The following is a 9029-nucleotide window of genomic DNA, read 5'->3' as shown; positions in this document are numbered from 1 at the left end:
AGTGTTTTTTTGTTTAAGTGGTTTATTGATACATATAATAAAAAATGGTCTATTTATTATAATGGTGGTGTTAGGGATTCACCAATTATTGAATCAAGATTATACTCTAGCTTTAAAAAAGTGGTTTATTGATATGCGTAGTCAAAAATGGTTTATTTATGTACAAGGTGGTGTTAGGGATTCACTACTTTTAGTTGAGTTCCTCCATAAGGGAATCCAAGTCTAAAGGTTGAGCCATGAGGATGAATAGTAGGATATGATGTCATTGAGCAACAAGGGGCCATTAATGAAATTGGTGATATGGATCTCCTCTTCAATCATGATCTTATCCAAAACATGGAGTGCCATTAGGATGCGAGCATAACCATGTCTTCATCAACTAGACCTAAATCAATCATGGCAAAGAGTTTTGCAAAGGTGCCAAAGGTTATCTAGTTGCAAAAAGAATTTTGTTGGAGCTTTTTTGGTTTGCTAGACTAGTTCTTTTGCCACTTTATAATTTGATCTGCAATGTTGATTCTTTTTTAAATGTCTAGGACCTAATGGTCTGGGACCATTGATCCTAAAGGGAGATACATTAAGGTCTTGCTCGTTAGGTAGGCCAATGGAGGCCTAAGATGTATTGTGGTTGTTTTCTTGAATTGTTAGGCAATCAGGGGTGGTAGTGATGCAAGTATTGAGGTTGGCAATGCTATTTGGCCTTTTAGGTACTCAAATAATAGTGGTGTAGGCACCTTAGAAGGAATCAAATGGTTCATAGTGGGATGCTTTAGTTGATAAATCAACATGGGCCTAGAATTCTCATCAGGTGCAATGGTTGTAGAGGCTTTCTACATATTCTAATGGGATGTTCTTTGGGTTTTGGGTAAGAAGATTGAATTGGCTTAGTCTTCTTGTGGTTTTTCTTTAGATAAATTAATGGTATGGGGCTACCAACTCTTGGCAGTACAATTGCAAGTGCATGGTCTACTTAGAGAGCAAATGGTATCTATAGCCTTGATAGTACCTTTAGACACATAGGAGGGCCTTGGGTATCCATTGAGGCATCATACATGGCCTATGAGGTGTCATACATGGCCTTGGGTATCCATTGAGGTGTCATACATGACTTATTATAATAATATATTTTTTAATGGACTTTTTTTAAAGAAGAGGGGGTGTTTCAATAAGATTTGGATATCGAGGCTAGGACTTTGGCCTCCACTGCATGTGAAGTGGTACCAGGTTTATCAACACTCATAGGCTGTTGATTCTAAGCATGAGCAGTTAGAAGTTGCATAAGGAGAGCAGTTTGGGTTGAGCGAATGGATTGCTAGGGTGATGGGGTTGGATTAGTGATCTACATGGGCCAGATATTTAGATCCCTAGGATTGAAGGCTAGGATGACCCGTGTGCTAGTAAATTTCAAATGGATGTGCTTATCAACATAATTGACATTGGGTCTATGAAGTACTTGAATGGCCCAATCTTATATTGGTTCCAACCCCTTCTCTATTTAATAAAATGTAGAAGAATATTGGAAACCTTTCAGTCTTCACTATCAATTTTAGTATGCACTTTCCCATTAATGAATACGAGTTGCCTCCATATGGATTTAACCTGGCATCAGTAGTATGTAGTAGAAGATTGGCCCAATTCTCTCCAATAGCAATAAGGAAGAGTATTGAAATTGGCATCCTAATCAATGAGTGCATCAAAAATCACATCTTTAGCCACTTCATGGGTGGCTCATGTAATAGTACCATGGAGGGTAGTAGTGTTTGATGAAACTATCACTAAAGCATTCTCAATACTCTTCCAGGTTTCTAATTCTAGATTACCTATCCTATTGATTACATGGGCATGGTAGGGGCTGAGGCTATTGAGAATAATGGACCTAGAACTAGATGAGCTATGGTGGATGCAAATCAAACACATGATACATGATTAGAATGAAAAATTCTAGCTCAAGTGAATTAGGTTCCAAGATAGATTAGCTTCTTGGACTCATAAACACAATCTTGAGTGACTCAAATTGATTGTACCATTACATTGAAATGAGTGTCAAGTACATGCTTATACAACTTTTGGATAGTACCAATGTTCCTCACCATGCTTATGGGATTTTGGAGATCTCTTCCTAGAGCATACATCATTTGTCTATCTTCTAACCTCTTTAGGGCATACATCTAGCCTCTATGGGCAAGCATCATTTGCTATTCTCAACACCCCCCTCAAATGATGAGTCTCTAGCCTTGCAGGCTTCCCCCCCCTACATGATGACATGGCCGGTGAGACTAGCTCTTTGGCAGCCTAGTCAATTTAAGGCTTGAAACTTTACATTTTGGTAAGAGTTTTTACATTCAACATGGGAAAAACATGATCCACTAAGGGAGATCCATTATGGAAAATTCTTTGTTTGTCAGTAGTGAAAATTTCTTTATCTTCATCTTGCTTTAAGACATTGCCAATAGTATGAGTGAGAGGCGCAACTCTTTCCAAAGTGTTTGTTGCCACCAGATTGTAAAGATGATAGAACATTCAAACCCAGAAAAGGTCTGTCACAAAATTTTGTCATACCAACTTTAGCAATGGCATGAGCAAATCCATGTTGCATTAAGGCAAGGCCCTCAATCAATATTGCTGGTGGTATACAAAAAAGTAGTGCTATGATTGAAATATATGCATAGAAGTTTGTGCAGTCCATCTCTATCATTGCTTTCTTGGAGTACACACTTTTGTAGGTAAATGCAATATTAGAAGTCATTGCATTGAGAAACCCAATCCATTTGAAAGATAATTCAGTCAAAGAAGCCATTTACACACCAAGTATGATTGGAGCTAGAGACAACCAGAGTTTGAAGGGAATTTGTTAGCCTAGAACAAATTGAGAAGCAGTAGCATTGAAGAAAGGTTCCAAAGCTTTAATGGTATGTGTGAATGACACAGGCACAACTGCAAATGAGATGTTGCTCATCACATGTCCTAGAACATGGCATAAGGATACTAGAACCAAGAGTCCAAAAAAATCCTTATTTATCAGAGCTTCCTTAAGCAAGCCAACAACCCAACTCACAAGGCAATATGCAACACAACTCCCAAGTGGATCAGCGACACAAAATTGGGATAAGGAAAGTAGTTGTAGATTTTATTGTTGAGGATGTTAAATATGACATTCAAAAAATACCACATGAAGAAGAAGAAACCTATTACTAGTGCTGGATATCTTTCCAAAAACCCCTTTGGACTTTCAGTTATAGCCGGGGATGAAAAGTCCCCACCTTCTACATCTAAGAGACTAGAAATGGGAACTCCAATAGTCACAATGTGTGATCGGGCCTTCCTTTATTCAAATTGTCATTGAAAGAATAAAGAATAAAGTGACAGTGACGGGCGCTCGCCACCTGCAGTGTGCAGTGACTGTGACTGTTAGTGTAGTAATACATGGGCAGCTAGGCAGAGGTGCCTTTACCCCCAACAACCTCCCACTTAAAGGCGAATCTGCCCTAGTGAGGAGTGAAAAGAAAAAGAAAAAAAGTCAGTACAACATGTACACATGTACACTAGGATGAGGAAAGACATCATCTCATCCCATGCCCATCAAACTCCTGAGGAAGGCAAAGCGCTCTGTAGAGAGGCTTTTCGTGAGCAGAACTGCAGGATTCTGGTCAGTCAAGATCTTGACAAGATCAATAGACTTGTCCTCAATGACCCCACGTATGAAGTGATACCTCACAATGTGCTTCATCTTCGCATGGAAGATCGGATTCTTGGCTGGATTCTTGGCTAACTGAATAGCACTCACTCTCATCACATAATTGCTCAAAAGCACGTGAGACATACTCACCCCATTATCTGTCCTTAGGCATTTTAGCCTATACCCAGACTGGTTCTCAACCAATGCAAGCCATCTCTGAAACACAGCCAAGACATTGGATTTTAGCTTAATGGGATAAGCCCAAAATTTCCGTGAAAAATCATCTATGAACGTAATAAAATACTTTGCACCACCCATAGACTGACAAGGCATGGGCCCACAGACATTCGAATGTATTAATGCCAAGGACTCACTCATGCGTGGCCTACCAGACTTCTTATGCGTAGACCTAGTCTGCATGCCATAAAGACAATGCTCACATGAATCAAAACATGCATAATCAAGGGGCGGTAAGTACTGCAAACTAGTAAGAATTTTCATTCCCTTCAAAGACATATGGCCCAAACAGGCATGCCAAAGAGATATATGTGGGATAGATCCCACAGACAAAACATGATCAAGGGAAGAAGCTGATACAATCAAGGGGTAGAGACTACCAGCCTTGGCACCTCTTGCAATCCTAAGTCTGCCACGAGTGATCTTCCATGCAGAGTCTCCAAAACATATATGATATCCTGCATCATCAAGCTGTCCAGCTGACATGAGACTGCGTGTCAAAGCAGGTACATGACGTACATCCTGCATAACAAAACTGTTGCCAGAAGGAAACTGCAGCCTAACATCACCAATGCCCACAATATCAAGAGAGTTGTCATCACCCAAGTGCACAGAACCCAAAACAGTATAGTATGAATGAAACCACTCTCGGCAAGGTGTCACATGAAAGGATGCACCTGAGTCCAAGAGCCAACACTGTGCATACATAGAGTGTATCGTTGTCATTAGCGAAACACTAGAAGAAGCTACTAGGATATAATCATCATCATCATCAACATTCTCAGGCTGCACAACATTGATCTCTTCAATTTGAACATTGGAGTTTGTAGGTACTATGCTGTGATCAGAAGACTTATCCTGCACTTTGTCTTTCCCCTTATCTTTGTGCCTTTCATTGTGCAATTCATGGCATTGTGGCCTAATATGGCCCTTTTTCCCACGATGGTGACAAGTAACATCTGCATTCCTGCCATGGGATTTGCTACGTGACTTCCTACAAGACTTGGACTGAGATTTCTGAGAATCCCGTCCACGGCCACTACCACTGCCATGCTTTCCATATCCATCATTCCTGCCTCTAACTGTCATAGCATGAGAGACACGAGAGGCATCCAAATTCTTAGGGTTAACCTCTTCCTACAGAAGAGCACTCTCAACATCAGATAATTTCAAGGTAGCAGTAGAGGCACATAATGCAGTGCGGAATACATCCCATGACTCATTAAGAGTACCAAGCAAGAAAAAAGGAGTGACATCCTCTGCAAAAGTGATGTCCTGTGAAGTCAAGTTCTTGAGTATAGCATGGAACTGGCTCAAGTGAGCAGACATAGTCACATTCTCCTTCATGCGCAGATCCATAAGCTACTTCAGCCAATACATCTAACTCGCTGAACTTTTCTTGTCATAGAGATTTTTTATCTTTTCCCATAATTGCTATGCACTCTATTCTTCCTCAAATACATTGTAATGAACCTGTTCTGTGAGAGACAATACTATGGTGGACTTGCATAACTCATCAAGCTCAAGCCATTCCTCATCTGACATAGTTGCAGGCGGATGCCCGCTTAACCTCAAAGGTTTGATATGCGATTTTTGCACCAACACCTGCCAAATTTGGCTCTTCCAATAAGAGTAATTCGTACCATCAAGCTTAGTGATGTTGAAAATAGCATGATTAGTGGACGAACTCGCCATAATGGAGGCTGGAAGACTGTAGATAGTTCAAAACTGCTTGTTGTTTACTGCAGAAAATGACCAAAAAATCACCAAAATCGAGGGAAAATGGCAAGGAAAGTGGAATCAAAGTTGCTGCCCACCAAATACTAGTGAAAGTACATCATTTCAGAGTGTTTCGGCATGAAAAATCCATGTCAGTCCATACATATATGCTTGCTATGATAAATTTCAGATTTCAGTAAAAGTGAGCTAACAGTGTCAAAATTGGATCCCAAGGCAATCAGATATTGCCAAGACCAAAGCCGGCATCATGTGGGCATAGCATAAGCATATGACGGTCGATAATCATGAGTCCAACACCCAAGTATGTCATACAAACATCTGCCAGTGAGTAGGCACACCCCCTAGTCAACGGGGCAAAGTGTTCCTACCACTACCAAAACTTGACACAAGTAGGTGTCAGTTCACAAAGATACGGATCCAAAACTGAGACTTAGCTCATAAGCATACAGTGAACCAAGACATATGATGTATCATCCCAAAAGGTAAGAAGTAAGATCCAGGTGAAGGAAGCTCCAAGAGGTGTGAGCTATGGCTGCCCACAACTTGTTTACAGCATGTGAGACCTGAGAACTGAAGTAAACCCTGAAATAATGAAGCAATACCTCAATGTCAATGCCCTGATGGTGCCTCAATAGGCCGAGAAGAAGTTCGGGAAGATGGGGAGTGATGAGAGCTCAAGAGAATTAGATATGGCTACCAGGAAGGAGACCCAATGCAAGTAGGGAGTCGATGGGATGTTGAGAATGCCACGAACCAAGCTCAAGAGTCGGAAGGCAAAGCTCTGATACCAGTTGAAAGGGAGCGACGGATCGAAGGTTGGACTCGAGAGCTATGGCGGGAGAGCAAAAGCAAGAAAGGAAGAGACTGGAAATGGGAATTCCAACAGTCACAATGTATGATTGGGCCTTCCTTTATTCAAACTGTCACTAAAAGAATAAAGAATAAAGTGACAGTGACGGGCGCCCTCCACCTACAGTGTGTAGTGGCAGTGACTGTCAGTGTAGTAATACACGGGTGGCTAGGCAGAGGCGCCTTTACCCCCAACACTATCTTTTCCTCTTTGTAGTAAGGGTAGAGGTGTGCCATGGCCTAAGCCTATCCCATAAATTGATGTACTCAAGGGTACTAAAAGTAGTGGTTTCTTGCACATTTGAGAACCCAGAGAAAAGCAGACTGATTTCATGGTATTCAACATGTCATAAGGAGTGCACAAAGTGCTGTTACTTGACGAATAGCAGAGTGTTGACAAGTTTTTACTGCTCATGGTCTACCCAAAGCCATGCCTTTCTTGGAGCCAGAGAAGGCCATTGAGCAAAGGCCAAAAATTCAAAGGTTGAAATCAGATGGATAGTTGCCATTGCAGTAGGTATTAATAAGGAGAAGGGATTGTGATTTGTGTGTCGAGGACAATAGATCCGCTTAACCTCTCAAATTTGCACCATATGACCTTGCTTCGGCGTCCTGAGGAGTCCTGATGTTGCTGTTGTTGCTTTCAATCCTACCCGTTATGATACAGACATAGAGACACAAAATCAATCAATACATTTATGAGTGCATCCTACCCAAAAGAGATGAAAAAAGGGGCTCCCCACAGGAAGGACACTAGAAATCACACCACTAGCTACCTAGCTTAGCCATGGCTTTTAATACCATGTTGAGTATCATGGACCTAGAACTAGATGAGCTATGGTGGATGCAAATCAAGGATGCAAATCAAATACACAATACATGATTAGAATGAGAAGTTATAACTCAAGTGAATTAGGTTCCAAGATAGATTATCTTGGACTCATAAACACAATCTTGAGCGACTCAAACTGATTGTACCATTACATTGAAATGAATGTCAACTACATGCTTATATAGCTTTTAGTACGATTGTTCCTCACTAGGCTTATAGGATTTTAGACTTCTCTTCCTAGAGCATACATCATTTGTTTATCTTCTAACCTCTTCAAGGCATACATATAGCCTCCATGGGCAAGCATTATTTGCTATGCTCAATAGAGGCCTTGAAGTTTAAGCTTTTGTTTATGGCCTTTGATTGAGTATAACAACACTAGGTCACCTTTCTCAAAGGAATATTGCTCAACATGTTTATCAAAACAAGCCTTCTGTTGAGCTTTTTTAGCAAAGTAGGACATGATTTATCAGAAGTCGAGTTTTAGTAAGGCTATTCAGGTTTAGTCATTTAGTCGAAGCTTTAATACCTTCGTAATGTTCTAATGCCATAATACAAAGAGAAGGGATAGAGAACTCGATTAGTAAAACCACATTAGTCCCATAAGTTAGCTTTAAGAGGGTGTGCCCCATGGCAGTCTTGTAATCTATTTGATAAGCGCAAAGTGTAGCCATGGGCTTATGATTCTAGTCTAATTGTGAAGCTGACATAGTATTGGTTAGGGCACTAACAAGGATCTTATTAGTCACTTCTTCTTGGTCATTTGCTTAAGGATAATAAGGGCTAGATTTTTGATATAGGACTAGAATGTGGATAGGAGATATTTGATAGAAATGGATTCCTTGGTCATTAGCAATCTCGATGGGGCAACCAAATCATGAGACAACTTACTTCAATAAGAAATTTTTCATGATGCTGGCATCATTCTTGCAAGTGGCCCTAGCCTTTTCCCACTTAATCATTTAATCAATAGTCACTATAATGTAGCATGCTTGGGAATTTTGGCCACCAACAAGACTAATGGGTCCCATGTACCCCACTTCTCAAGGGATTGGTGGATAATTACATGGGATATTTCCATTTTATCTTTTTCATTGATAGTTTGGTTCATTGACACTCATCAAGCACTCATCACAATGTTTGTTGAAATAGGTCATATCCTTGAAAAGAGTTGGCCACCACAACTGGGAGCGTAAAACCTTCCTAGTTGTGATATTTGCAACAAAACATTGTCATGGAATCCCTCATGTGCTTTCTACAATATGCCATCAATTTCATGCTCACACATATATCTTCAAAGAAGACCATCCTACCCTAATCAATATGATTGAATAGGATTGATAGGGTTGGGACTTGATCAGGAGATAGATGAGCCATGTCTTTTCAATATGTCGGTTTGGGAAGTCATTTTCTAGGAGGTGAATGATATTTCCTACCCAATGGGATGTGAGGTTTTCCCTAAATAGTTAGGCTTCTTGTTGAATGTGAAACAAATGGGCACCAAGAAGATTATTGTCAACCCCAATTACTTCCACTCCAGTAGTGATACAAGATATGTGATCAACAATAAAATGTTACTGATCTGGGTTTTTTACAAACCGGATTTCTACCACAAAATTTGGCCAAAACCCCTATCAAGAGCCTTACCCATAGCTTAAACCCTACATCTTATCACTTTGGGTTTACTCTTCAAGC

The 9029-nt window shown here is 40.4% G+C and overlaps 1 pseudogene; it reads right to left on the bottom strand.

The window, feature by feature from the left end:
• Nucleotides 1–2316: 2316 nt before the first annotated feature.
• Nucleotides 2317–3262, bottom strand: LOC148018816 (triose phosphate/phosphate translocator, chloroplastic-like; annotated as a pseudogene).
• Between the last annotated feature and the right edge of the window lie 5767 nt (nt 3263–9029).

The sequence above is a fragment of the Lygodium microphyllum genome, chromosome 20 (genome assembly GCF_053477565.2).
Source record: "Lygodium microphyllum isolate KBCC chromosome 20, Lygodium_microphyllum_v1.1.10, whole genome shotgun sequence".
Lineage (NCBI taxonomy): Eukaryota > Viridiplantae > Streptophyta > Polypodiopsida > Schizaeales > Lygodiaceae > Lygodium > Lygodium microphyllum.
This window is presented reverse-complemented; position numbering and strand designations above follow the sequence as displayed.